The following is a 27,952-nucleotide window of genomic DNA, read 5'->3' as shown; positions in this document are numbered from 1 at the left end:
CACATCTGGACTTTATTTCCACATACCCTGATTCATTTTGTGTATAACATGGTTTTCTCCAATTTCAGTATGAGTCAGTTTAACATCACCGTCTCTCTTGCGAATTGGACTTCTCTGACATTAAGATACCAGCTGTCCTTAGCACAGGTCCCATCTCATCAGGCTCTCTAGATGACCATACTTCCATTTTTCATGGGCCACACAACAGGCCATGTGCTGTTTCTGTCCCCTCTCCTGGTATGCTCTGGCTCAACTGTGCAGAGTATACCTCTAGGAACCACGAGGGCAGAGATCTTACACTACAGTAAGGCTACCTGACCATAAGTAAGTTGGAGAGTCAGTGGCACCGAGAACCAGTTGAATTAAGGGCCCCCAAACAGGATGGGGAGTAAAAGAGCCTGGAAAGAGCAAATGCTCTGGGGGGTGTCTCAGAAACCTGAGGAGGAGTTCGGGCTCTGTGGACACCTTTGCTACAGCCACCATAGGCTGCTGACTTGAATTGGGTGTTGTCTGAAGTTTCTCTTGTCTCATGTGGTGCTCCTATCAGGGGCCAAAACCCTCGATAAAGAGCCAATTAAACCCTGCTTCTTCATCCACTGTTATTTTATGTGACAGCAGTAACTAATCTCTGTGGACAGGTAGCCTTTTATCTCCCAGGACAGGGAAGTGGGCAAAGGCTTTGAACTCCTGCCTGGAGGAAGTGGCCTGCTGCTTTGTAGGGAGATGTCTTGAGATGGCGGAAGACATGAGCTGCCTAGTACAAGGCTGGGCCTGTGGTCAGTAAAGGGGAGGGTCCCTCTGATGGCTATAGAGCAGCTGGGTATGTGCCTTTTCAGATCAGGATTGCCTGTTGAGAAGCCCAGCATTGTGGAGCATGGTCCCCAACATGTGGACATGGAAGTCAGACAGTCTATGTACCCTTGTTCTGCTGGCCTGTCTGCTGGGTAGTGCTCACCCCCAGGCACTTTCTGGCCCAGGCCTGGGTCCAGAGCTTTTCCATCCTTGGAACAGCAGTGGGTACTCAGTGGTCAGTCTACAGTGGCTCTCTGTGAGGGCTCCCTTCCTCACCACTGCATGGACCTTGGTGGCTCTTCTCTCTGTCCTAGGTAAGCAGCCTGCATGGGCTTGAGGTTTTTGTTCTATGTTCATTAACAGAGCTTTTTCTATTTCATGTCCTACTTTCTAGGCACCATGAATAATCTAGTAGCCTTGTACTTTCCATATAGGAATGGGCCTCCAAAGCCCTGGTATGCATATATTGGCCCTAGTCACTCAGTGATCTTCTCATGGCTTCACAGAGACCCAGATGCCCTCTGGGCTCTCAGTCCACACAATCTCTCAGCTGGTCAGGAAAAAAGAGGCTATGCTTTGAAGCCTGTTGTATTTTGAGGAGACACTGAAGTGAAATGTGTTCTGATACATACAGATGCTGTATAGCAATCCCTTATCCACAGCTGGGGAGGAGTCCTATGCCTGACTTCTGTCCATCTGTGTACAAGCTGCACAGATAGGAACATGTCCCTTGCATGTGGCCAGCTGTCCCATCCAAGTGCTTGGTATCTTCCTTAGATTTGATGCCACCTATGAAAAAAGATTGAGGTTTAATACCATTGTCTGTACCAAACCATATACCCAATGAGTAAAACTACACAGAATTGATAACTCATCTCTAAGGCAGAATCTGGTTTAGGGGTGACCACTACCTGGAAACGATCAAATTAAGATGAAGAAAACAGAGTGTTGGGGACAAGATTCTGATCTTTTTTACGAGGACCCACGGAGCTGGGAAACTTCTTGGCAGTCAGTGCTGGTCACTCTTATCGACAGCAGATGCAGGGACTGGTCCAGCCCCACTTGGCCATTAGGTCCATTGACACATTAAAGAGTATGTGAAGAAACGGCATGTCAAATGGAAGCCTGACCTGGAAGCCTAACTGAGACCAGAGCTCCTCAACAGAGAAGTCATCTGGGGCAGCCTTTCTCTACTCCTCCCCAGTCAACACATCCCCAGCAACCTTACATGTCACACATCTGGAGAAAATGAGCTCACAACACAGAAGGTAGGAACTGATCTCTTCCCTCTTATGAGGAGGGAATGTCACACTACTGTGGCCATGCTCTCCATTCTCTTGGAGTTCCGTATGGGTATGTGGGTGTCATCTACCATAACCAAAGAAACCTAGGCCCTCCTCATCCCTCACATGCCCTTTTGATACCCAACAACCCTGAACGGGTTTTCATAGCTGGATGCAAAGCCTGGGTGAGCTAATGCTGTCTTTACTTCTTATTTGCTGTAAACACTCCCAAGTAAGCAAGTGGGTTCCTGGTGTCCCAGAGCCCACTGATATGAACGACATGTGGCAGGACTCAGGAGCTGGATTTGGGGATTCAGGGCATTGGAGTTACATTCTAGTGAAGTATTCCCTCAGAAGAGCACTTACAGGAAGAGCTTGGAGATGAGAGTCATAAGAGGGTAGACCTTGCCCCTCTGAGGCGGGAAACCAGCAAAATACAGCAGGCTAGAGCTGAGGCCCACTGGTCCTTAGGCAAGTGAGACACTTGGCAGGAGAATCTAGCTTCCAGTATGGACAAAATAAACATATTGAGCCTGGGGTCTGGCTGATGGCCTTCACAGGGCCATGGGCACCTCCTCACACTTCTCCCATGTTCTCCTTGTACCAAGTTCTTACATGCCTCCTATGGTTTCCATGTACCCATGTCTCATACCCTTCTCAGGTTTTCTTTGTGCCAAGGTCATACCTTTCCCAGGGTCTCTGTATGTCAAAGGCTCACAGCCCTCTTGTAGTTCCTGTTTACTAAGGTCTCATACTTCCCAGGGTCCTGTCATGCCAAGGAATCATTCTCTTCTCAGGACCTTTGTGTGCCAAGGAGTCACAGCCTCTGTAATTTCGGGGCCTCGTTCTTGTCCCAGGGTCCCTGTGTGTGTGCGTGCTCTAGACAAATAGGTGAATGGCCCTTGACTACAGAGACTCCTTCTGGAGGGAAAACAGGCCCATGGCGGAAGTTTATTACATAGATGGTGAAGAAACTTGAGAAGCAACTGAGCCTCCATATAGCCCCAAGAAAATTAACTGGGCTGCTGGGACCTTGATAAGAGGAGACCAGAGAGTATCCCATAGGTGGGGAGGCCTAGAGGAGCCTCAGGGCCACCCTCTGGCCACTATGAATTGGACTCTCCATGTTAGGGGAAAGATACTGTGCAAGATACTCAGAGGAGTTGGGGAGGGGAACTTGCTCTCTGGCTTATTCTAAGATGGGAGGAAGTCGTAGAAGTTTACATTGTAGGGGTCATCTACAGGAGAGGAGGTGAAATTTGGGTGGGAGTGGAGTGGCAGGAGAGGGAGCAGTGAGTTTGTAGCAGAGGTGACCTACACATTGGGTGGGAATAATATCTCCACCTTGCCTGGAAGGAGGATGTAGGTCCCCAGATGAGATAAGTGGTTAAAGGCCTTGGAGGAATTTCTCTCTATTCTGGGTGCACAGAACAGGCAGAGTGCCCAAGATCCATGTAGATAAGGAACAACCTGTAGAGAAGGTGTCCAGAGGATGAAGCAGAAAATATTGGTATGCCAGGAACATAGCATGAAGTTACAGAGGAAGTGGACCAGGAACACAAAGTAGTAAGGGAAGCCTGGATATTAAGGTGGAGCTACAGAGTGGGCTGTTACAAGGACCCCACAGAGTTCTAGGACTAAGAAACCAAAGCTCAAGAGTTCTTTGTGAGTTTCAAAACCACCAAGTCAGACAGAAACCAATGTAAAGTCTCACAATGAACTAGCCCCTAACGTTTCAGATGATGAGTGACCTGCCAGGGGTGGTATCAGTTTTAGGGAAAAGGGATGAAATATGGTTTAGAAGCAGTGGGGAAGTTAACAGGTCAGGAGGAGTAAGGAGGATGCCAGTGTGTGAACCGGGGTGTGACTCATGTCTGATATTTCCTGGGGCTGACATGGCTGGAGACAAAGAGAGGAGGAGCCCTGGGTAATTTATCCAAAAGAGAAACGAGACAGTGGTGGGAAGTGTCTTATTCCTGGATGGGGTACATCCTCAGCTATGAGCAGTCTCGTTAGATCCTATGGGATGGGGGTGGGGGAGATAAGATATAGGGCGAGCCTGCCGGCCAAACCTCCTGACCTTAGGGCTTCTTACTCCCTTAGCACAACCCAACTGAGCTGCTCAGACCACTATAGTGGTAGGTGTCTGTGTTCTCAAGGATGGAGACATGACCCTGTCTTGCTGGCATTGGAAGTATGAGCATAGGTCTCTTTAGTGCTGTGCAAAGGGCCAGGGGCTTTCAGACGTTATCTGTAATGAATCTGTGGACAGACATTTACTATATCCCACTGAGCCTGCTCCAGCAATGCTGGGAGATGCACTGCTTCTACCAAGCCATGCTGATGACTGTAAAAGTCTGCTAAGACAGTGGGCTATAGTGACTTTCTCATTATGCATGTGGACACTGGACTTGGGTAGGAATTGCCCTAACTGGAGAAATCTCACCAAATCTTCCCATGAGATGGGACTCCCCCTAGACCCACATCCTCAGGTACTCCTGATGTTACCTGACCTTTGACCTGTGGATCTTCTGGTGGCATCTCACTTGAGTTTAGTTTGCACTTCCTATTACTGATGAACCAAGTGCTGTCTTTATTAACAACTGGTGGTTTCTTTTCTGTGGCACACCTCTTTGAGTCTTTGGACCACTTTCTTCCTCTTTTTTAGGGGATCTCTTGATATGATCTAGATCTTGTCACTAAGGTATGGTCACATTATTCTCCAAATATGGGTGTCTTTCAAATTCCTAAGTTCATTTTTTTCTGTTTTGTTTTGTTTTGTTTTGTTTTGTTTTTTTGATTAAACAGGAATTTTTACTTTAATGCAAACTTACCATTTTTTCTTTGTGGTTAATATATTTGTGTTCAGTTTAAGAAATCTTTCCAATGATTGCCTATTTTTTTTCCCAGACAGATGCCCAATTGTTCTAGCACCTTTGTGTTGGTTTTCCACCCCTTCTAGAGAGAGTCCATCACTATGCCCATCCCCATGTGGTCTTATGTGGTTTGCCACGCTCTGAGTTTCTACATGAAACTCATCTTCCAGTTTCATGCTGAACTGTGCTGTCCCACTCTGTAATACTGCAAATCCTCTAAGGGCTGCACATTCCTGATCTTCTTGTCTTCTAGACTATTCTGGATTATTAGGAAGGACTCATGCAGGTCTGTGTACTGTTTGGAATGTATTCCCCTACTGTGGCCTAAACCAGCTGAGATTGCCCTGAATCCACAGATGAGCCTATTCTTGCACAATCAAGTCTTCACTCCCAAGAATCTCCCACAGTTTGCACCAAGTGAGGGCCCAGCTGAAATGCAAGTCCTTTAGACTAACCAACCTGCTATTAGCTTTCCTTCCTATCTCATCTCAAGCAAGGAAGCTCCTGGATTCTAAGAAGTAGATGAGGAGGAGAGGGCCTTACTCTGGAGCACTATCCAGTCCTTGGTCATGTCCCTCTCTCTAGGGGAAGTTAAAGGGCTGAAATGGATCGTTTTACTTCTGTTTACCCAACTGAGTATATGTTGCACATCTTTAAAGTTTTGCTAGTCAAGTTATGACTAGCAAACTCCTCTACAAGTTTCAACTGTGAAAACTAACTGATTTTACATAACTTGGAATTATTGATACCATTTAGCCATGTATTATCTATCTCCCAATGTCTTTCATCATAGGATACACCCCTCCTCCTAATCCCAATCAGTCCTGTGCACATTGATGTTGCTTCTGATGCAATGAGACTCAGCCTCCCCACCCCCACCCCCCACCACCACAAATCTCATTTCCTCCGAGTCTTGGTACACTGACCTTCCATCTGTATTGTCTGCAGAGGATCTGCAGCGGATCTGCACTGGCTCCCCAGAAACTTCATCTCTCCTTTGTGGTGGCAGGGCATCACAGTAGGAACAGGATCCAAAGTCAGCAGAGTTCCTTTTCAGAAGTCATTTACATTTTGGTCTGTAGAGATAGCTCAGTCAGTAAAGCGTTTACTGGACAAGCGTGAAGACCTGAATCTGATCCACAAAGCCCATGTTCAAAAGCTAATGTGCTCTTGTAACTGGAGAGGTGCTGGAGAGGTAGAGACAGGCAGGCCCCTGGGGCTCACTAGGCAGCCAGCCTACTCTAATCAGAAAACTATAGGCCCTGCTGAGAGGTGAGAGACACTGTCCCAAAACAGGTGGATGGCCTCTAAGGAGCAACACTTAAGTTGACCTCTGGCCTCCTCCACATTCATATATGCACATATACCTGCACACACATAATAAACACTATGATCAAAGTAACTCAGAGAGAAAAGAGTTTATTTTATCTTACAGTTGTTGTCCATCACCCAGGGAAATCTCAGCAAGAAACCTGGAGACAGAAACTGAAGCAGAATCTATGGAGGAGTGCTGTGCACTGGCTTTCTCCTCATGGCTTGCTTAGTTTGCTTTCCTGAACCATCCAGGACTGCCTTCCTAGGTGGCATTACCCAAGGCAGTGGGCTGGTGGGCTCTCCCACATCAATCAAGGAAATGCCTGATAGACTTGCCTATCAGTCAATATTATGGGGGTGTTTTCTCAGTCAAGAGTCCCTCTTCCCAAATAACTCTAACTTGGGTCAAATTGACAAAAAGGTGACAGAACACATAATTTCTTTGAAAGTGATCTGTAAATACCTTGTGGCTTCTTTGGAGATAAATTTCAAAAAATATTTATAAATGGAATGCAGTTCCAACCATAATCCCGTTGGGGCATATGAACACAAATTGGCCAGTTGGGCTGAGATTTACACAGGAGGGTGAAGTTTGAGAAGAGCCACACAGCACTGGCTCAAGAGTAGCAGGAGATCATAGCATGTCCTTACAGAACTCTGCTCCCAATATATGAATCTTTGTTCAGTTTTCTGAGCTGTGCTTAACTTCTCCTGGTCAGTAGCTTTTGTTTGAATTTTTTCCTTGAGAAATGTGTTAAAACATGAGATTAATCTGCTGTGAAGCTTTTCCTTTGTGTCGTTGCGTGGTTCAGTGGTACTTTTCCACTAACCTACCTCCCCTGAAGCCCACATGGTTCTTACTATGCTGTTGTTTTAATAAGTATGCATATGTTTGTTCCATTAATGATAAGCTAGTGGGCCATTTAAAGTATGTGGAATGATGCCCTTGGAGGGCCTTGTTTCCTTCCAACTGTGTCAGGGACCCAGCACCTTCCCATGCTCTGTGCCTCAAGTGTGCTCAGGAGGCTCATGTGTGTATAAAGAACTGTGCTTGACACAGAACCACCCAGTACAGGAGGTGACTGTGGTGAAGGGTGCAGGCAGTGTCACTTCCCTATCAGCCCAGAGCACAAGTGTGCTGTGGGATGTCTTGTACAGTCTACGCAGTAGCCTTCCCAGGGGAAGTGAGGGGAAGAAATGTGTGTGTTCTGGGGCTTCGATCCTTCCTATCTTTTAGCATTTGGCCTCCTGGGATCTGCCTCCTCAGGGAAAGAACTCTGTCCTCAAGCCATACATAGAGAACCATACTAATTTTCTCTTCCTCATCACCTCATTTAAGCCCACTGAACACCAACATTTGGGGACAGCCTGGAATATCAGCGAGATTGCAGAAACCATCATGTTACTGGTAGTCTCAGGTCTGCTCCCCAACCACCCCAGCTAGGGAAGAAGAACTGGGTTTCAAGAATGGTGACTCCTCTGAGGGATCTTGGTCACCTACCTTTACTTGAGGTCCTCAGAGGCCCTGAGAACACAAAGCAACTCCTCCTGCCTACACAGTGCCCTTAAGCTATTTTGTTTTCATTGACATGTATTAAGTGTACACATTAGTGGCATTCTGTGTGATATTTCCACACATGCACACAGTGTGTACTGATCAAATCCAGCCTCCCTTCATTTCCCCTCCTTTGCTCCAATCTCTAATAAATACTCCTACATCCAGATTGACATTTTTAGGCTGTACACAAGCAAGAATAGGTATACTTGTATCTGACTCCTCTCCCATTAACATGTCTTGCAGCTTCATGTATTTTGCTGAAAATGTCAATATTTTGTCTTTCTTTATGGCTTAATAATATTCCATTGTGTGTGCATATATATGTATATATATCACATTTTATTTATCCATTTTTCTATTGATAGATACCTACTTAGGCTGACTCTATATCTTGGCTCTTGAGAATAGTACAATAAATGCAGGTATGCAGGTGTCTCTCTAGTATGATGATTTAATTTCCTTTGTATGTGTAGGCAGATGTGGAATCATATGATAGTTCTAGATTTTGTGTTTTGGGGGCCTCCATAATGTCCTCCAGTGGCTGTACTAGTTTATATTCTAGGTAGCCTTGTGTATGAGTTCATTCTCCACACCCTCTCCAGTATGGTTTTTATATGCCAATAACAAACTCACTGAGAAAGAAATCATAACATCAATCACATTTACTATAACCATAAAAAATAAGTAAAATAAAACCAAGAATAAATTTAACCAAGGATGTAAAGGACCTCTACAATGGTAATTATAGAATTCCAATAAAAAATAAAGAAGCAAAAGGGTGGAAAGGTCTCCTGTGTTAGTGGATTAGAAGTAATACTATTGCTAAAATGTACACACTACAAAGAAATCTGCATATTCAACATACTCCCCCATCAAAGCACCAATGGCATTCTTCATAAAACTAGAATAAATGATTTTAAAATGTATAAAAATACAAAAATACTTAAATTCTGAATAGCCAAAACAATCAATCCTGAGTGAGAACAGCAGTGCTGAGGATATCACAATACCTGATCTCAAGCTACATATCAGAGAAAGAGTAACTAAAACAGTGTGGAAAATATGGAAATAGACATGCAGACGAATGGAGCAGGACAGAGAATCCAGGAATAAACCCACCAAGCTATAGACAACTGAATCTCAAAAGGGCACCCAAAATATACATTGATAAAACAGGATCTTCAACAACTGATGCTGGGAAACTGAGTATCCATATGTATTTGAACACTATCTCTCATCTTGTCCAATAGTAAATAAATACATACATAAAGAAAGAATCAAATTCCTAAGTGTAAGATCTAAACTCAGGACAGAGGCTGTATCTGGAAGAGCACCTGCCTATCATATGCTAAGTCCTATATTCTATTCTTAACACTGAAAGAAGAGGAGGAGGAGGGGCAGAGGAGGAGGAAGAGGAGAAGCAGAAGCAGCAGCAGGAGGAGGAGGAAGAGGAGGGGAAGAAGAGGAAGAGAAACTAATTACTAGGAGGAAACATAGGGAAATGTTTTAAGATATTTATATAGGGCAGTGGAATTGAGTAAAAATTGAAGATAAAATTGCATCTACACTAAAGAGTTTCTGTACAATGAAAAAAAATCATGAGAGAAAATCTTTGTCATGTATTCACCTGACTGATACTTGCACAGGGGTGGCATCTGTTCATGCCTGGAGTCAGGGCAAGGCTGGGTCTATACAGAGCTGGGTTTGTGCATGGTAGAGTCTGGAAGTGCTGGGTCTAGGGTGGAGATTTGCCTCAATATACACATAAAGCCTGCCATATTCTCTCCAAGGCTGTCCCTCACATCTTAAACTACCTGTGTGCTTATGTAAGCAACCAATGGCTTGCCTTCCAAGGGCCTCTACTATACCCCAGCCAGCAGGGGGCAGGCAATCACCTCTTCAGAGCCACCAGCAGTGAGCTCAAGGGGACTCTGCTCTACTAATCTTTTTTTTTTTTTTTTTTTTTTTTTTTTTTTTTTTTTTTTTTTTTAATTTGTCTTGGGATCATATGTGCTCATTTTGTTCCCTTCCCCCTGTATTTAATTTTTTATCAGAAATAATGATTAGAAGTCAGAAACCATAGCTGAAAAAAAATCACCCTTGGGAAAGGTGGGGCAGGTTAGGGATGAGAGTCTGTTGCCTCCTCCTCAGCCCCACCTCCCCTTTATTGTGGGCCCCAGGAAACAGTAGAATATAAGGGGCCAGGCCTTCTCAGAACTTCTGTTTCTGTGGTCCCTGACCCCCATAAGCCCCCATGGATGTAGCTGCAGACACCACGGTAGCTTCCCGAGCTGTGCCATCTCCTGCCTACAATGCTCTGCCTGGCTTCTCTGTCAGGGCTCAGACATGATGTGTTTCTAGGTGCCATGCTGAGGTGGAGGTTTACCTGGCCTTCTTCGGTCACTATTTGAGGCCTTGTACCAATTTTCAACATTACTCTAGTGTTGGAGTTTGTCTAGCACTGACAAGTTTCTAGGTTGGTGTCAGAGTAGTGAAACAGCAGAATGGCTCATGGCTTAGTACTCAGGCACAGACACAACCTGTGGCTCCTTTGTGGCTCCTGATCCTCCAGGACTAACAAGCACTGGCCTGTCTAAGACTCCTGTGGTTCAAGCCTCAGCCCAGGGGCAGGTTAGCACACTGAGACTGCCCACAGTTTCCCTGCAGAATGTGGCAGGGCCAAAAACTATGTTCACAATGGGGTGACGTTCAGTCTTGTGCTCTTTCCTACCCTACTAGACAGGCCTGAAAGATTCCAAGAGGTTGGGACCCTCATTTTCCAGTGGCCCAGAAACCCTGCAGAGAGAAGGCTGTCCCACCAGGTATTTCCCCAGTGGCCCAGACCCAGCCTAGTTCAGCACATGGCTGGCTTCCTGTGACCTTTGGCTGTTTCTCACTACAGATCCTGAAGCTGTTTTCACCTTCACATTGTGAGGGATTTTGTTGCTGTTTTGAGCCTTTGTTCTTGATTTTTGGCTATTTATGTACGTGTGTGTGTGTGTGTGTGTGTGTATCCGAACATGTGTGGAAGCCAGAAGTTATGTGGTTATATTAGATATCTCCTTTTATGGCTCTCTATCTTAGTTTTTGAGACAGGGACTATCACTAAACCTGATTGGCTAGACTGGCTGGTCAGTGAGCTCCGAGCCTGTCTATACCTGGACTCCTGAGTGCTGGGATTACAGGCTCATGCCAGTACAACCAGTTCGCATGTGTGTGCTAGGATCTGTGCTGATATTCTTATGCCTGCCAAGGCAAGGGGTTTACTGGATGAGCCATTTCCCCAGGTCCTGGACTCTTTTCAGGCACAGTCTTGCTATGTAGCTCTGGCTGGCCTCAGACTCACTGTATAGACCAGACTGACCTCAAACTTGTGGAAATCCTCCTTCCTCTGACTCCCAGGTGCTGAAATTATAGGAATGTGCCACCATATTGGCCATACCATTCATCTGAGACAGGAGCAATTGAAGCCACAAGCTAGATTTTATGCTTCCCTTCCCCTGTAGATCCTACATGGACACATCTAAGAGCCATGCTCAGTTGAACTTGGCCTTTCCCATACATAATTACCTTATACTGGACTGGTAATACAGGGGTCACTGATGACGTTTCTGCATGTACAAAGAGCCCCTGTCATTGGAGGTGAGCAGAGGTTTGTGAGCGCTTTAGGGATTCACACACCTAAGGATCAGGTCCAGGAACCCTGGAGACAGAGCTGCTTTCAGCATGGCTGGGCATCTGGGTAGACGATCCTGCTTCTGTTCCCCAAGCAGCCAGTGGACGCAGGTTCTCCCAGAGGCTCTATCAGTTTACCCTCCTTAAGGGAAGAGACAATTCCTTAAGGGTTTCATTCTCTAGGGGTAAGTCACCAGCTTCCCCGGCAGCATGTTAAGATATGGTTCCTGAAGGCAGACTGCCCAGTTGCCATACCTGCCCGTGCTGACTGGAATTGCTGTGCTGATTATTCAGGAGATAGCAATGTGTGGAGGCAGCATTGTCCCAGGCTGTGCATGCGGAAGCAGAGCCTCATAGAAGTGCAAGGTCACCCAGTGAGGTGGCCACACGTCATCTCAGAGACCACTCCAGTATTTGTCTTCCGTAACCTCCCAGGCACCCAGAAGAGGCTGGCTGCTGAGTTTCTTTTCTATTTTTAGTTATCTTGTTCTATGCTGGGGATGATTTTATAACTTGCTTGAAATTTCTCTGGGAAGTAGGTAGGGGTGTACACCCTAAATAAATATGGTGCCTTGTGATTTGGTGAAAGGTAATATTCGTTTATTTCCCCTGTTGTAAAAATGCTCTACAATCTGAGTGAAGCAAGAGTTGACAACCTGGGAGATGCCCCAGGAGGTGGAGGCAGTACTTGCTGATTTGCATAAAAAAGTCAAAAACGGAAAGAAAGTTTTAGGAAGAATAGAGCAAGGCTGGATACCCCTGTTGCCTGATTTCCAGCTCTTCTTTCAGTGTATCTGGCCAGCCTCTTCAGCTTAGCCATATGAAGAATGAGCAGGAATCCCAGGAGGAAGAGTACTCAGAGGGCAGCACCCACCTCCCAGATGACATTTCACTAACTACCATCAGTAGCTTTGCTGAGGTTGTGCTATGGTTTTCCTACCAGAGCCCAGTCTCCTCTTATCCCTAGTGAATTCTTCTCCTCCTGCACACATAGCTTAGGAGGAAAGATATAAAGACACGGACCTTGCACTAGAACAGGAATGAGCAGACCTTTATTCTGGCAAGGGTCACTGGGAGCTACATAGCACTGGACTGTGGAGGTCATTTTTTTCTAAATATAAGAATGATATAAAGTTTCTCACTCATCCACTTTTTATTTAACAGCTTTACTGAGGGGCAATTGACATACAATCAACCCCATAAAGCATCAATTCGATGTTCTGACATGTGTCTCCACTGGAGAAAATACCACCATAAACAAGATAAGAGATGTCTCCATCACCCATACGTCCTGTGTCCCCTGAAGTTTCCTCTGTGTCCACACCTCATCTCTGCACAGCCAAACTGGCTCACCCTGTAACTGATACCTAGTTTTCATCTTCTAGAACTCTCACAGAAATGTGATTATACACTGTTACTTTTTATTTATTTATTTATTTATTTATTTATTTATTTATTTATTTATTTATTTATCGTCCTTCTGCCTTCACTCGGAAGAACTGTTCTGAGATCCAGCTCTGATCTGAAGCACAGCTGTAGTCCTGTTCCCAGGCCAGTTGTATTCCATTGTATACATTGTGTATACAACCTTTCATCCTATTGTGCTCTCTTGAATTCTTTCCAACTTTGACATGACTTTAGCCATGCTCACTTTCTTTGATTAGCACCGACACAATGTGGTTTTCCTCCCAGACTTGAATTTTATCTTAACTTGTGTTTTTTTATTTGTTTGTTTTCCATTTTTTTTGTAAGAAGCGGATAATTGGGCCTGAGATGTCCCCACCTCCAATCTGACACTCCTTCTTTGTAGTACTTAAACCATTTATATTTAATGTGATAGTGAAAGGTAGAGTTTAAAGGAGTATTTTTTTGTTTTCTATTTGTTCCATCCACTCTTTGTCATCTTTTTGTTTTCTTTTTTTAAATTTATTTATTTTATTATGTATACAGCATATATGACTGCAGGCCAGAAGAGAGCACCAGATCTTATTACAGATGGTTGTGAGCCACCATGTGGTTGCTGGGAATTGAACTCAAGACCTCTGGAAGAAGAGTCAGTGTTCTTAACCTCTGAGCCATCTCTCCAGCCCCTGTTTTCTTTTTTCTATGATCCCATTCTATTTCCTTTAGAGTCTGGTTTTGTTTTTGTTGTATTATAATCTATGATGCACATCTATGATTAATCATAGTCTACCTTTATGTGACAACATTGAACTGAGGATCTTACAACTGTTTTCCATTTCTTCCCTCCTGGACTTTGGGTTGTTTCTGTTACACGCTTTTCCTATACACAATATAATGCTATTTACTATATAGTGATAATTTGCTTCCCATATCTTAGAGATCATGCTTCACAATGCCTGATGTCCATTGTCTTGAAAGCTTTTGCTTCATGTCTTATTTCTGAGTCTATTTGGTTCAGACCACTGGTGCTGTAATCCTGGTCCTGGCTACTCCTTCTTACTTGGAAGAGGCCTCAGCTAAAATAGTTGTTAAAAATAATCTTTTAAATAACCTACTTTAAAAACTTTTTTCTTTGCTCTCATGTCATCTGTATTCAATATAAAAAGAAAAAGAATGCTTTAGATAAAAAAGTAAAAGTTAATAAAAATAAATACAATTTATCCTAAATCTCAGCTTCCAGGGTACAGCAAGGCCAGACTACATGTCTGCCCAGATACTTTTCTGCACACATCTATATATGATATTACTTTTCTATTTAATGACAATCGCAGTGAATATGGGTCTGAGTTTTTTCTCCTGACGTCACATAGTTTTCCATATCCTTAAAATTCAGCTATAGCATTGCTTATTTATAACTTTTTATTTGCTGAGTTCACCACATAAGGGCCCATACTGACTTCAGGTACATGGTAAGTACGGGGCTGATGTGAAAGTAGGCCAGGAAAGAGATAAAACTCCAGAAATAGATGACCATTTATGTGGGGACTAGCCTGTCACAGAAGTGGCACCATAGATCTGCGGAAACTGGATTACTCTCCTTAAGGTGGTGTGGTTGTCAGCTGGCCATTCGGAAAATATTAGGCAGGGACCACACTCAATTCCTTCTGTCAAGATACACCATATGGCAGTAGACGTGTGTAAAGCCATTGGATTGCCAGGGTGGCTTTTCTCACCTTACTTTAACAACTCATACCCTCTAGGGGACACACCTGAATCTGGGCGCCCACCTTTTGGGATCTGTGGGAAGTCCTACTGCCTAGGCAGGTGCTGTATCAAGTTAACATGTTCCTGAACTATGGGGACATTGACCCAGAGTGAGCACTCCATCTTTTCATCTTAGTCTCCACCATCATCAAAGCAGAGGTCTGTCTACTGCTGAACCTCAGCCTTACCACCTGACACCAAAAACTCTGGGCTGTGGCTGTCAGACTGACATCCAGCAGTGTTGTGTACTAAGCCTGGGACATGAATAGGCTCTAAGGTGTTAAGAAAGTGGGGCCTGCCTTAGTTACCTGGCATGCAAATGAGCCTCATGCCAGTGATTCTAATGTTTAGTCTGTGAAATACCCAGAGCTCTAATTCATGGCAGCTCTCTCCTTCCCTAGGTCCTGTGGCTCTTTAAAGACCCCACAGCAATGTCTCCTCTGCCTTCTGGATTGGTCTTGTTTCTCCTTGTGGACTGAGGACCTCTAGCTGAACCCTTGGGGTCCTCTTGCCCCTCCACACAAACCGAGGTCTTAATCTGTTTGTAGATGGAGGCCGATATAGGCAGGCACTGTGCTCTAAGCATCATTGAGAGGGCCTGGGTCTGAGGAGCAAGGTTACACTGTGAAGGGACCTTTCCTGCCTTATTTCAGGAGCAGGAAGTTTGTGTGGCTGTCTGAGCGGCAGGAATAATCAGATGTCACAAAGTCCAAACCTTGTAATTCTGTGAACTTTATTAGTAGGAGTGGCTGTCTCCCGACATGCTTACCCCATCCTAAACTCATTGAGGCACGAGCATACAGTGTCCCAACCCAGAGCAAGGCTGATGAGTGCATGAGGCTCTGAGCCTTGGCCTCCAGTAAGGAAAAGGGCAGAGGACAGGGAAGAGTGAACAGGAAGACCTTGAGGTCTGGTTGCCTGGGATGGGAGCTGCTGGTATGGGGGCGTCCCATTGGGACACTGTTACTATGCGGTAAGGTCCCACTGACACACCCATACTTTAGACTAAAACCCCCAGCAAAGTCATAGGGTTTCTTTAATGTCAAACTTGGGGTCATACCAGGACAGGTGTGGCCTTGAATGGACTTTCCTCCTGATAAGCCCCTGGCAGCTGCTCTGGCCTTGTCAGGGGCCAACAAAGTGCCTTTCCTATACCTCCTCTTTCCTGGTATTTTCCCAAAGCTGTCCAAGCTTTCCAGGAACTACAGAGGCTGGACAAGAGTATAGACTTATGGCTCTACTAGATGACAAGGGGCTTATGAACCAGTTCAAGCTATAGGCATAGACTCTGTAAGATCCATAGATGACTGTACATGGATGGGGTTGGGGAGGGCAGGATGCCTGCAGCCTGAGGCCTTGGGCATAGTTGTAGCCCCTGATCTTTTCCCAAGAGGGAAAGAGACTCCTCAAATTCCTTTAATAGAAAGCTAGTCTTCTGCCTCAGTCCTGGCCTCAAGTAATCTGTGGTTATCTTGGCTTTGCTAGTAGGTAGTCCAAGGCACACACTAGCCTTAAGTCATCCACAGAGTGCAGGCCCTCTGACCACTTGGGCAGCTAGCCAGTGATGACCAGTTGTTATAAGACTATTGAGCTACTTTAAAACTATAAACTGTAAAACTACTTTCAGAGGCTATGACAGGGTGTGGATGATCAAGGGAAGGGGTAGAAAAGTCTAGGACTAGATAGTAGAAGATTTGCTAGTCTGAAGAGATTACTGGAGCAGATTTTTGAGGCATGAGAATACATGTTCCAACTCAGAGCACTTGCTAATCCTCCATTGTGAATCAGAACCTTTTACCATAAGGCAACCCTGGGTGCCCACAAATGGCATCATGCATGAAAGAGACATCTGGGCAGCTATCCAGGAGCTTTGCACCGTCAGAGCTCCATGCTGATCAGGATCCCTCACCAACCAGGGCTGGTCAATGAGCTGATCTGGCTCCTAATCACCAGGGACTAACTCTGACAGGGGTACCCAAACAACCACACTTTTAGAGAGAAAGAGTTGGGGTTGGGGTTGGGGAGGTAGATTGGATGATAAAGTGCTTGCTACACAAGCAGGGGGACCTGAGTTTTATTCCCAACACCCAGGTAAAAAGCTATGTGGTGGTGTGGGCTTCTAATCCTAGTGCTAAGGAGGCAGAGACGGGCAGATCCCCGAGGCTCTCTAGCCAGCTAGCCTAGTCTACTTGGGGAGACTCAGGCCCCAGTGAAGAGGTCATTTATTAAATAAAAAGATGGACAACTTGTGAGGACAATGTCTGTTTTCCATATACATATGCACACACGTAGGTATACTTGCACATATACAAACACATATGAAATACAGCAGAAAAAGAGAGATAGAGGCATAGACAGGAAAGAAAGGGTATAGAAAGCTAGGTGTACCTGGAATCCCAGCACACGGGAGGCTGAGGCTAAAAGATTGTGAGTTTGAGGCTAGCTTAGGATACATAGCAAGATCACGTCTCAAAAAGTCAAACAAAATATAGGAGAGAAAGACAAGGCCTGCTTATTCATTTATGGTTTGTTTGAGGGCTTGAGATTTTGAGGAAATACTGCAATAATCTCTTTATTCCAGAGGCTAGTGGCAGAGGAAGAAATAGTGACAGAGTCAGCATGCTCTCAGCAAGGACTCCTCTACTTGGCCTCAGGGTAGACTCCTTTGGTGTCTTTCAGGCCCTTGACAGCTGGGACTTCCCTTATGGCCTAGCTAGATAGAACCCTGGGAGGGACCAGTCACCACAGTCTTGATCACATAGCAAGAAGCAGATGCCTTTCTTTGGATGGCAGTTCACTGCTTTGTGGTTCACCAAGGGCTCCCCACAGCACCACCAAGAGCATGTCTGTGGGAAAGAGGTTGATCCCCAGGAGGACTTCTAAGCACTCGACCCTGTTTGCTCTCCTCCCTAGGATCCAAGGGCCCAAAGCCCAGCTTGTGATTTCAGCCCAGCTACAGGGCACACCACCCTCTGGCTCCATGGGTGCAGTTTAAAAGCATATAAACCTAAATGAGGTGAGGAAGTGGAAATGAGAGGCCCCCACCCTCTCTAGGCCTCCATGTAGCATTGGCCTGTTTGGCAGACCTGTTGGCTTCCTGGCCCTTCACCTTCTCCCAGTGTGAAAGAGACTAAAGGTGAGGTGGTGGAATAATTCCCAGTTTCCTGACTTTACTGATAGTAGTCCTGCTGGCTGGGAATACAGGTGAGGCTGGACGTGGCTTTTGAGAATGGCCCAGTTCCCGGAAGGGAAACATTTCTCTTTTACTGATTAGGATTCAGAAGACCTTGAGAGGCCTACAGAGGTTAGATCAGTAGCTATTGGTCTCCTCTGAGCCCTGGACAGGGCCATTGAGGGGAAATCATCACAATTCCAATCACAAGCTTCTGTCTCACACTCCTGCTCTGTCCTGGGCTTTTACCCGCCTGAGAGCATGAGGGGAACATACTGGCTAGCAGGAGGGCCCTCCTGCTCTGATTCCCTCAGAAGGGGCGGGTCAGGGTGAACATTTTATTTCTCTAAGGGCTGTAACAGGAAGATGACTTGGTCCACCTTTAAAAGGATAGCTCAGCCTCCTGCAGGGCTAGAGAGGGAGCAACAGGAGTAGCCAGAGGGGTTATTAAAGCAGTTGCCCAGAGTTCCCTTAAGAACAGGCACACTGGCTTCTCAGATAAGGGACCTGAGGAGAACAGCGTTCATACCTTCAATATCATGGAAGCCATGTGGGCCATGTTCCCTGACTCCTTCCCCTGGCAGCTTGGCTCCTCTAGCCTCTCTCAGAGAGCCTCTGTTCCACTCCAGGTTCATCTCCACATCCTGGTCACCTATGCTTGGTGTCCCTCACAGAGGTAGTGTTGTATTTCTTACTTTTTCTCTTCTTGGTCCCAGGGTCACCCACACTGTGGATGGCTTCCACTCGACTCCCCATACTCTTTTCCCATTTCTCTCAAAATTCTCATTGCATGCCATGATCCACAGTTCCTGGAAGAACCCTTCAGTGGTGGTGGTGCCTTCTCTAGGCACCTTATCTTTCTAATAGTCACCACAGAACCACATTCTCTGTGTTCAGGATTCTTCCATAAGTGACCTTGGGAAATGAGTATTCCTGACCTCTGCATCCTCACCAGGCTACTGTACACCTGACCATGGCCTGCCTACCTCTGCTTTAGGGGCTTGAGCTTGTTCCTCCATAATCTAATGACTATGTTGTCACCTGTGAGTGCATTTTGTGTCTTTCCTCCTGAACACCACACACACACACACACACACACACACACACACACACACACACACACACACACACCTCAGACACTCCCACGATCTCTGAGCCTGTCTCCTTGTTGGAAGGCTCACCTGGTGCCCTAAACTCAGCCCTTCTGGTTTCTTCTGCTCCTGTTGAACCCACCTCCATGGAATATCCTTGTTACAGTAGCATTGCTAGACTGCCCTTTGTATAACTGCTCTGATCTTGGGTCCAAGGAGGTCAATTGAGGGACCTGACACCAACCTTAGGCTGAGGACTGCCAAGACTTAAAGTCAGGCTTGTGATTGGAAAACAGATCCTCTCCAGGGTGGGTGGCAGATCCCAAATCACCATATGAGAGTCTGGGTCATCTCCAATCTCAGTAGGACTGGGTAGAACCAAGGTGGTCCTGGGACACTCAGGTTGTTCTCATTGCCTTACCTGTAGCCAACAGCAATGCATCCTTCAGTCAACCCAGGAGAGACTATGCCCAGTCTTGACCCTGCTAGAGCCCTCAACCTCTAGGCCTCACCCACAGGCCCACTGTAGCCCAGAAGGGATGTTGGTGAAGGAGCATGGGTACAGAAGGATGGGAGGGACCCAGGGCTACAAGGCAGTGAGGGCTCTGCTATCCAGAACGGACCTGGCTCCAGGCTTAGCCTCTCCTTAGATACCTGCTTCCCACAGAGTGAGGCTACCCAGGAAGTGAAGTCTACCACTGGTCTTTAACTTGGTCCCAGACCCTCATTAGGGATAAGCAACAGACAATAGTCATGTGGGGAAGCAAGGGCAGTGTTACCACAGATTTAGACGCTCTGGATTCCCTATGAAGTGATAAGAAGCCTGGAACACAGTCCCCCCCCCCCCCCCCCCGCTCTGAGTTCTGAGAAATGTATGCTGCTCTCCAGTATGAAGTTGGGATTTTGTCAAAGGAAAAAAAAAAGCTATCTAGATGCAGCTCTGCCCTGGTGAGTGTATATGAGGTCTACAAACAGAGGTCCAGGCTTTCTGGTTTTCTGTCCCACCTCTTTCCTTCTTTTACATATCTGATGCCCTCAGTCCAGCATGCCTTGTGGACTGCAAGGATACCAGGAAGCTAAGATAGAAGAGCCTAGTCCTAGCCCTGTCATAGTACCCATATATAACTGATTCTATGGACAAATTTAACAACCACAAAGGTCAGCACAGGTAGGTCTTACCCCTGCAGACACTGGGCTGTGTCTAGTCAGTCAGAGAGCTATGCAGCAAAGTGGGCACGCATCCAGGTTTGCTGTGGCATGGCCTAGCAGCAGGCAGTAGGACCTGTGCCATTCAAGGTGCTCTCCTTTGAAAAGGCTGGGGACACACCCCTAGAGTCCCTCCCTAGGGATACTAGAAGCTTCACTGGAAGAGAAAAGAAGCCCTAATGGAGAAGAGCCAGGGTACCTGATGATGGCTCAGTGACAGGCAGGTGAGGACAACCCAACTACCTTTCAGTGTAATCTCATCCTGTGTCATAGTCTGCCTCTGTAGTCTCACCTTGAGGCTTCTCTCCCTGGCGGGCCTGGCTGGAACTTTGGAATTCACTATGCTAAGAAAAAATACCTTGTAAGCTGGGCCCATGGGTAGTTTCACCATCTGCATCACATGCTCTTGGAAACTGAAAGCTGTGTTTTGATGAACTGGAGGCCTGATCACAGAGGCAAAATTCTCAAAGAGTGGTTGGGGATTTAGCTCAGTGGTAGAGTGCTTGCCGCAAGGCCCTGGGTTCAGTCCTCAGCTCCAGAGGGGGGAAAAATTCTCAAAGGTAGTGCATTTCCTGGAGAATCCCTTTTTGGTGGTTCCCAACACTAGGCCATCAGGACAGCAGTGGGTGATCCCCAACACTAGGTTTCCTCCTTTGGAGTCACTTCTATTCTAGTGTTCCCAGACTTCCTCAAAGCCAGGCAGTGTACGTCCCTATACTGGTGACGTTCTTGTCCCTTGGTAGCCCTCTGACTTTGATGTCTAGCGTACCTACCCTGAGGATTCCTGGCCTTCATGGTCATACTTGGCAGCTGGCTTCTCCTCAGTATGCACCTTCCTCACTCAAGCTGTCCAGGTCTGCAGTATGTCTGGGCTCCTAGAAGTGCCCTTTGCATGGCCACAGGAATCTGCAGTGTTCTGTGGGATCTATTCGACAGCTTGCTTCACTGAGTTCTCTTAGGACATTCTGTGTTGATCTCCAAAGCTCACTCTTGTGAGCAGCTCACTGTTGTCCTGACCTACTTAACACAGACATGACTGCTGTCTTCATTATTGTGGATGAAATCTTATCATGTCTGGATGAATCTGGGAGCCCAAGAGAGAAACTGGAGTATTTGAAAGAGAGGCCGGGAGGGTCCAAAGGTTAGAGGACACCTCTGGAAACTGGGACCCTTCATCAAGAAAAGACCCTGAGGCCTGAGAGATACTGTTTGGAGACCATGAAGACAGAAACGTCCTTGGTTCCATTGGAAGTGGAAGGCAGGGCAGGAGGTAGAAGGCAACGGAATCTTGCTCCAGTGGTGGGAGACAGCAGCATGGAAACCACATGCAACCCTGAACAAACTGCTTTGGGAGAGCTTGTCAGGGAGAATTGGAGGTGGAGACTGAACACTTGCACAGGGAGGGGAGGGGACCATTTGTAGCTGGTGTCATGTAAATGAAATAAGTGAGGAACTTGGGCTGGGTTGAGGCTTTTCTTCCCACTTCAACCAGACCCTTCGCAGGCTTAGTGTAGAGACAGTGACTGGGTTCAAGGTAGTGGCGTCTCCACTGCCCAACATTGCTCAGGAGTGAAGCAGGGAAGGAATCTGAGGACAGCTTCATGGGAACTGAGGGAGGCCTCTGGTGGGGATCCTCAGTCAGCCTGGGAGGCCAAGGGTTATTGAGGCAGCTTTCCAGGCTGGCCAGTCCTATGGCCCAGGAGGGTAAGAGAGGTGCTGGTCACCATTGACTGAAAGCTGTTGTTTTGGCTAGTGGCACACAGCACCCTGTGTCATAAACATTAATTAGAACAAGTTAATATATAATTCCACACCCTTCAGTATCTCATCAGTGCCAGAGCTATTGTTCGATAAGGATTTAATGAGGAGAAGGAAAGCTGATAAGAGCCTTCTCTCATTGTGAGATGCCAAGGTCATGAGGGAAGGGAGCCAGTGACCCCTGACAACACACCAGGGAAAGGTGTGGAGTTACCTAGGCCTTGCCCCTCGCCTGTCTGCACCCACCACACTGGGGGGCCCACACTGGGATTCTTTGGACCTGGCTCTATTGGAAACTCTTCTGGGAGTTGTATTACTGACCTTATTTCATACCACTGTCCACCTGGTCTCAGGCCATGGTGTAGCACTCATTTATATAAGCAGCCACCCACCACAGGAGCCCAGGCTGAGTCCAGATCTTCCTGCCTAGAGAAGCCTTTTTTTTTTTCTCATCACAGCTATTCAGTTCCTGAGTCAGTAGCTCCCTTCCTGCAGGCAGGTTATGGCAGGAATATAGTCTGCCATAAACTGGGTCCCTCCTAGACAGTCCTGAGAGTATGGGAGATGATAGAGTGCTATGGTAGATGTATGGACTATGGAGAGACCTGGCTGCCAATGGAGAAGTAGAGGCTCTGGGGGCAGGTGTTCTGTCCCTTCCCAGGGCACAGAAGCGTTAATGCGAGGAAAGGGAGCTGATGGGAACTTTTTTCAACTCTGCACTTCTGTCATGATCATTCCATTAGTGAAGTCACTTTGTTCCTTGGGAAGGCAGGCAGAGCCCCTGGTATCACCCTCTGAGCTTTCTATGAGCTGATATAGGAGGGAAAAGTGTTCAGGCAACAACAAATAAAAGGAGAACAGACTCATGAGCCTGGTACCACAGAGTCAGCTTCTACCTGAGGTCCTTAAGCTGAAGAGGTTGAAGCAAAATTCCTGTCTGCATCCTAGATCATACATACACCAGCACACATATGCCTTAACTTATTCTGTTTCAGACAGCAAGTCCTGAGAAGAACCGTCTCCATGCAGATGCAGTTGAGGATTGTGGCTCCATGTCCTGTCCTATCCTATTATATCTCTGAAAAGTTTTTGCACCCCAGTAGGCCAAATCAGACGGAATTAGAAAAGCCCCGGTTTAATGGGTGAAGTGTTCTCGGGTGATTCTCCAACCCCATAGAGAGGAGATGGGGATGAGAGAACGGAAAACCATGTGTCTATTTTCTGGGATGCAGTTTAAATACCCTATGGGTGTAGTCTTGAGCATCTCTAGGGGAGGATCCTTGTTTGGCGGGCTTTGAGGGGGCAGGTTTGGGGAAGTAGATGGGGGAGGGGAGTTGAGGTGGACCTTCCACCAGAACATTCCAGACTCTTTGGGTATATGGATGCTAGGGTGCCAGGGGCTGGGGTGGAGCTTCCACCAGAACCATCTCCTGTGCTCAGTCTAGTGATCAAAGCTGCCTGGAGGAGCTGCTGCACAACAGGGGTGACCCCCATCACTTGGTACTGGATGCTCTGATAACTGGCCCAGTGGACTGCAGCCATATTATGGGCTTCATGAGCCTAGATTTAGGAATCTCTGAAAACAAACCTAGAAGAAAATATTCGGTGCCCTGTAATCACCAGCCAATCAGAACACAGCTGCCACAGCCTTGAAACATGGATTGTAGCTTGGAGAACTTGTGGCATTAACAGAGAAACAACTTTGCTCTTCAGCAAATATTCAGTCACTTGGCCAGCCAGAGCCTGAATGAAGTCAGAAGAAGCTGTGGCCTGTGTATAGCTGTCCTTCTGCCCATGCATGCCTGACAAGTCAAACCTGCACCCAGACAACAACATCACAAAGGTGTGTGTGGTAAACTAATGATCCTCCTGCTCTCCATGTATGTCCATATGCTGCTCAGAGACAATCAAGACTCCTGGACCTCGACCCCAACACCCAACAGGCACCCCATGTAATGTCTCGAGCATGCTGACTACTGGTTTGAGGAGCATGAACCACTGGTGGCAGGGGACTAGATAGCTCTGAGTTGAGAATCTATGCTGAAGCTGGGGACAATGACCATGGTCTGTGTCTTAGTCATTGTTTTCTTTCTGTGAAGAGATAACATGACCAAAACAAGCAACTATTAGAAGAGAGATCACTAAATTGGGGGCTTGCTAACAGTTTCAGAGGTTTAGTCCATTATTGTTATAGTAGGAAGCATGGCAGCATGCATGCAGGTGCTGGAGCAGTAGCTGAGAGCTACATCCTGATCCATAGGCAGAGAGAGAGAGACTCGGGCCTTGGCATGGGCTTTTGAAACCTCAAAGATACCACCAGTGACATACTTCCTCCAACAAATCCACACCTCCCAATCCTTCTAATCCTTTCAAATATTGTCACTCCCTGGTGACTAAGCATTCAAATATATGAGCCTGTGAGAGCCATTCTTATTCAAACCACTACATTCCACTCCTGGCCCCATAGGCCTGTGGCCATATCATAATGAAAAAAAAATGCATTCAGTTCAACTTCAAAAGTCCCCATAGTCTATCACAGTCTCAACATTGTTTAAAAGTCCAAAGTTCAAAGTCTCTTTTGAGATTCATGGCAATCTCTAAACTGTAACCCCCTGTAAAAAAAAAAAAAACCAACCCAAATCACATACTTCCAACATACAATTGCACAGATTATGCATTCCAAAAGGGAGGAAAGGGAGTATAGTAAGGAAATACTGGGCCAAAGCAAAACCAAAAAACAGCAAAGCAAACTCCAAATTCTGCATCTCTATGTCTCATGTCAAAGTACTCTTCAAATCTCCAACTCCTTTCAGCTTTGTTGGCTGCAACATATTCTCTCTCTTAGGCTGGTTTTACACCCAGTCTGCAGCTTTCCTCAGTAGGTATCCCATGACTCTAGCATCTCCAGCATTTTGGGATCTCTAACACAATCAAGGCTTCATCTTCGAAGCTTCATGCAATGGCCTTTCTGGGCCTCCATGCAGAGATACCCCTGTAACACCCTGACCTCAACAGTTTTCCTTACCCATGGAAGGAGAATCTGCAAACCCCTGTCTTACATTTTTGACAAAGCCAAAACCATGTAGCTAAAGCTGCCAAATTCTACTGCTAGATGTGGGACTGGAACTTCGCTCTTTTGCTCAATTGCATTTGCATCAGCTTTCTGCTGTTGATGGTTTCCTTCACTGATTAAGCTTTTCTTTAGTTCCTTTTCACAAGTTGGAAGCTTAGCTGGGTGGGGGTCTTGCCCTGAAGTCGCTGTTTCCTTTATCCCATTTAGAATCAGGCTTTTCTTTAATTTTTTTTCCTTGAGCACACGATTTGGCTCCAAGATCACCTTTCCTGGTGTTCCTTTTCTCCTTAAACTGTAGATTTTTGTATTTCTCTTTATCCAGCTTGTTTCTTTTCATTATAGATCTGCATAAGAGTGATTACTAATAACCACAGGACAGTGTCAATACTAGATTCTTTTGAAATCTTCTCTGCCAATGACATTAATTCAAAATTCTTCAATCTATTCTTAGGAAGATTTTTATGAAGGGAAAAAGTAATCACATTCTTTACCAAAATATCACAAGAATAGTTTCTAGACCACTTACTAATAGTTTTTCCTTCTGCAACCTCTGGAGCTGGCCATTATAATTTATATCACTCTTAGCACTACTGTTTTCCAAACTCCTACTAGAATGACCCATTAAACCCCAGCCTAAAGCATTCAACCACTTTTCTAGTCCAAAGTCCCAAAGTACTCCATATTCCTCCAAATGAAAGCATGGGCAGATCTATCACAGCAATACCCCACTCCCTGGTACCAACTTCTATCTCAGTCACTGTTCTAAGTATATAAAGAGACACCATGACCAAGGCAATTATTAGAAGAGGAAGCATTTAATTGGGGGCTTGCTTACAGTTTTAGAGGTTTAGTCCATGACCATCATGGCAGGGAGCATGGTAGCAGGCATAGTGCTAGAGCAGTAGTTGAGAGCTACATACTGATCCACAGGCAGAGAGGGAGAGACTCTGGGCTTGGCATCATGAGCTTTTGAAACCTCAGAGCCAACCCTCACTCCATGATACACTTCCTCCAACAAAGCCACATCTACTAATCCTTCTAATCCTTTCAGATATTACCACTCCCTGGTGACTAAGCATCCAAATATACGAGCCTATGGGAGCCCTTCTTATTCAAATCACCACAGTCTGTGACCAACTAATGACTAACAGAACATTGCTGTCAGAGCTATTGGAATAAATAAACCAATTCGTTGTCCTAGTCATCAACTTCTTTAATACCTTGCCACCCTTGTCTACCAGCTACCTGCAGCTCAGCAGGGTGAGTGTGTTATACTGACCAAGGAGCCTTGCTCCTGGAAGGTGGTTTGTTTAGGTTCATTACAAACAGCCTTCTGTGCCTGTAGAACACCCTTATGGGACTTATACTCAGGGTGCCATTTACCTACATTTGACTTCACTGAGCCTGGATTCTTGACTTTTTCCTAGAGTAGGTAGCTACAAACTTGTCCTCATATACGGCAGATGTGGTGTAGATTTTCCACAGGCCCTTGGTATGGGCAGAATATCTGCCTATTAGTGAAAATGTCCAAGGCATAAGCAGCAGAGGGTGGGCATCAGGGCTGGATGGGTGCAGAACGCTGGTTCTGTGATCCAGTGGCCCTAGGCCAGCTACCAAAGCCTTCAGCTTCCTGGCTTTAAAATGGGATTAGGAATACAATGTGAATGCCAGGCCAACCTGCCTTCATGTTTCCCAGGGGTATCAAATGAAATCCAGGTGAGGGTACATAAGGGGGTGCCAGCTAGAGGCTGTTGTTGTTTTTCTGTGTATATAATACCAGTCTCTAAATAGGGAAACTCATAGACAGAACAATGAGTGCATTCATGTGCAGACAGGCACAAAGGGCCATCCACGTGGCCTATACAGGGGCCCACAGCAGCCAGTGCTGTGGGAGACAGGGAGCACTAGTGGGTGTTCAGTTCAAGGAGGGCACATTCCTTCCCAGCAGTCCCTTCTATCTTGTGCAGTCAGAGCACCCTGGCTGTGCCCATAAAGACAGATGCTGAAGAGAGACCCTGAGAGATATTCTTACCAGGGAGGTGCTGCTGAACTAGAGTGGAAACCAGAATCCATGCAATGTGTGTTCAGATACTCTGACATTAGGGCAGTATGGCTAGGGTATGAGTGATGTGTCATCTTGCATCTAAAGCTGCCAAGAGGCCACTTCACTCAGGGAGGGGAACATACCCCACACCCATGTCCAAGGAAAACACCCTTGTTTTCACAAGCTGAAATAGTGGAAGCATGAGATTGATCTTTGAAAATATTATTCCTGAAATATAAACTCACAGCTGGTGTTCCTGGCAGCAAGACTTCAAAATCTGGTTACTGGTGCCCCCCTCTCCTCAGCTAAAGCTGTTGGGGGAGAGATTTCTGAATGATGTCTTGCACAGTAGATCTTGAAAGAGATCTCTTCTTCTTCCCTCCAAGTTCCCCTTGCCCAGGTGGGCTGCCCAGGTGGGGAGAGGCTCCCACACCCTTTCCAGGGCCACTAAATGGTGACTCAGATGGTGCTGGCAGCCTAATCCTCCCTCGGGATTACACTCCATAAACCCACAACTCCTGGTTCTAGGAAGAAGTCAGGGTTTATGCCCAGCACGACCATGTCTCCTTTATAACCCAATTGACCTAAGCCCAGCCAGGGCTGGTCCAGGACAACCTGTACCCACCTGGGGTGAGAGTATGGCTGAGTTCCTCCTGCAAGGTCTCAGGTGGGTCTGGGTGGGGCTGCAAAGTTGCACTCATGATGGAATAGGTCCCCTCCTGGTGGAGAAAGAACAGTGGATTGGGGTGAAGCAGGGTCTCAGGAAGGGCCAGCTCCAGCCTGAGCTGTGTATATCCCACAGGGTTCCCAGGCCCAGTTCACAGGGAAGGCTGGCTGGCAGCTCACTTGCTGTCCCCTGGAATGATTGGCTCAGTTGGCATTCCTCTCCTTTCCCTGCTTGAGTTGGGCTAGTATGTGGACTCCCACATCTGTAGTCCTTGA

At 46.3% G+C, this 27,952-nt stretch overlaps 1 long non-coding RNA gene across 1 annotated transcript; it reads right to left on the bottom strand.

Moving 5' to 3' along the window:
* Positions 1-27,952, bottom strand: LOC143268740 (uncharacterized). Its single transcript, XR_013044861.1, has 3 exons — positions 27,636-27,952; positions 5,878-6,027; positions 1-1,581 (listed from the first exon to the last, which is right to left on the bottom strand). It is a non-coding gene; the product is annotated as an uncharacterized LOC143268740 (long non-coding RNA).

The sequence above is a fragment of the Peromyscus maniculatus genome, chromosome 15 (genome assembly GCF_049852395.1).
Source record: "Peromyscus maniculatus bairdii isolate BWxNUB_F1_BW_parent chromosome 15, HU_Pman_BW_mat_3.1, whole genome shotgun sequence".
Taxonomy (NCBI): Eukaryota; Metazoa; Chordata; class Mammalia; order Rodentia; family Cricetidae; genus Peromyscus; species Peromyscus maniculatus.
The sequence above is the reverse complement of the archived record's forward strand: the minus strand, read 5'-3'. Positions and strand labels throughout refer to the sequence as shown.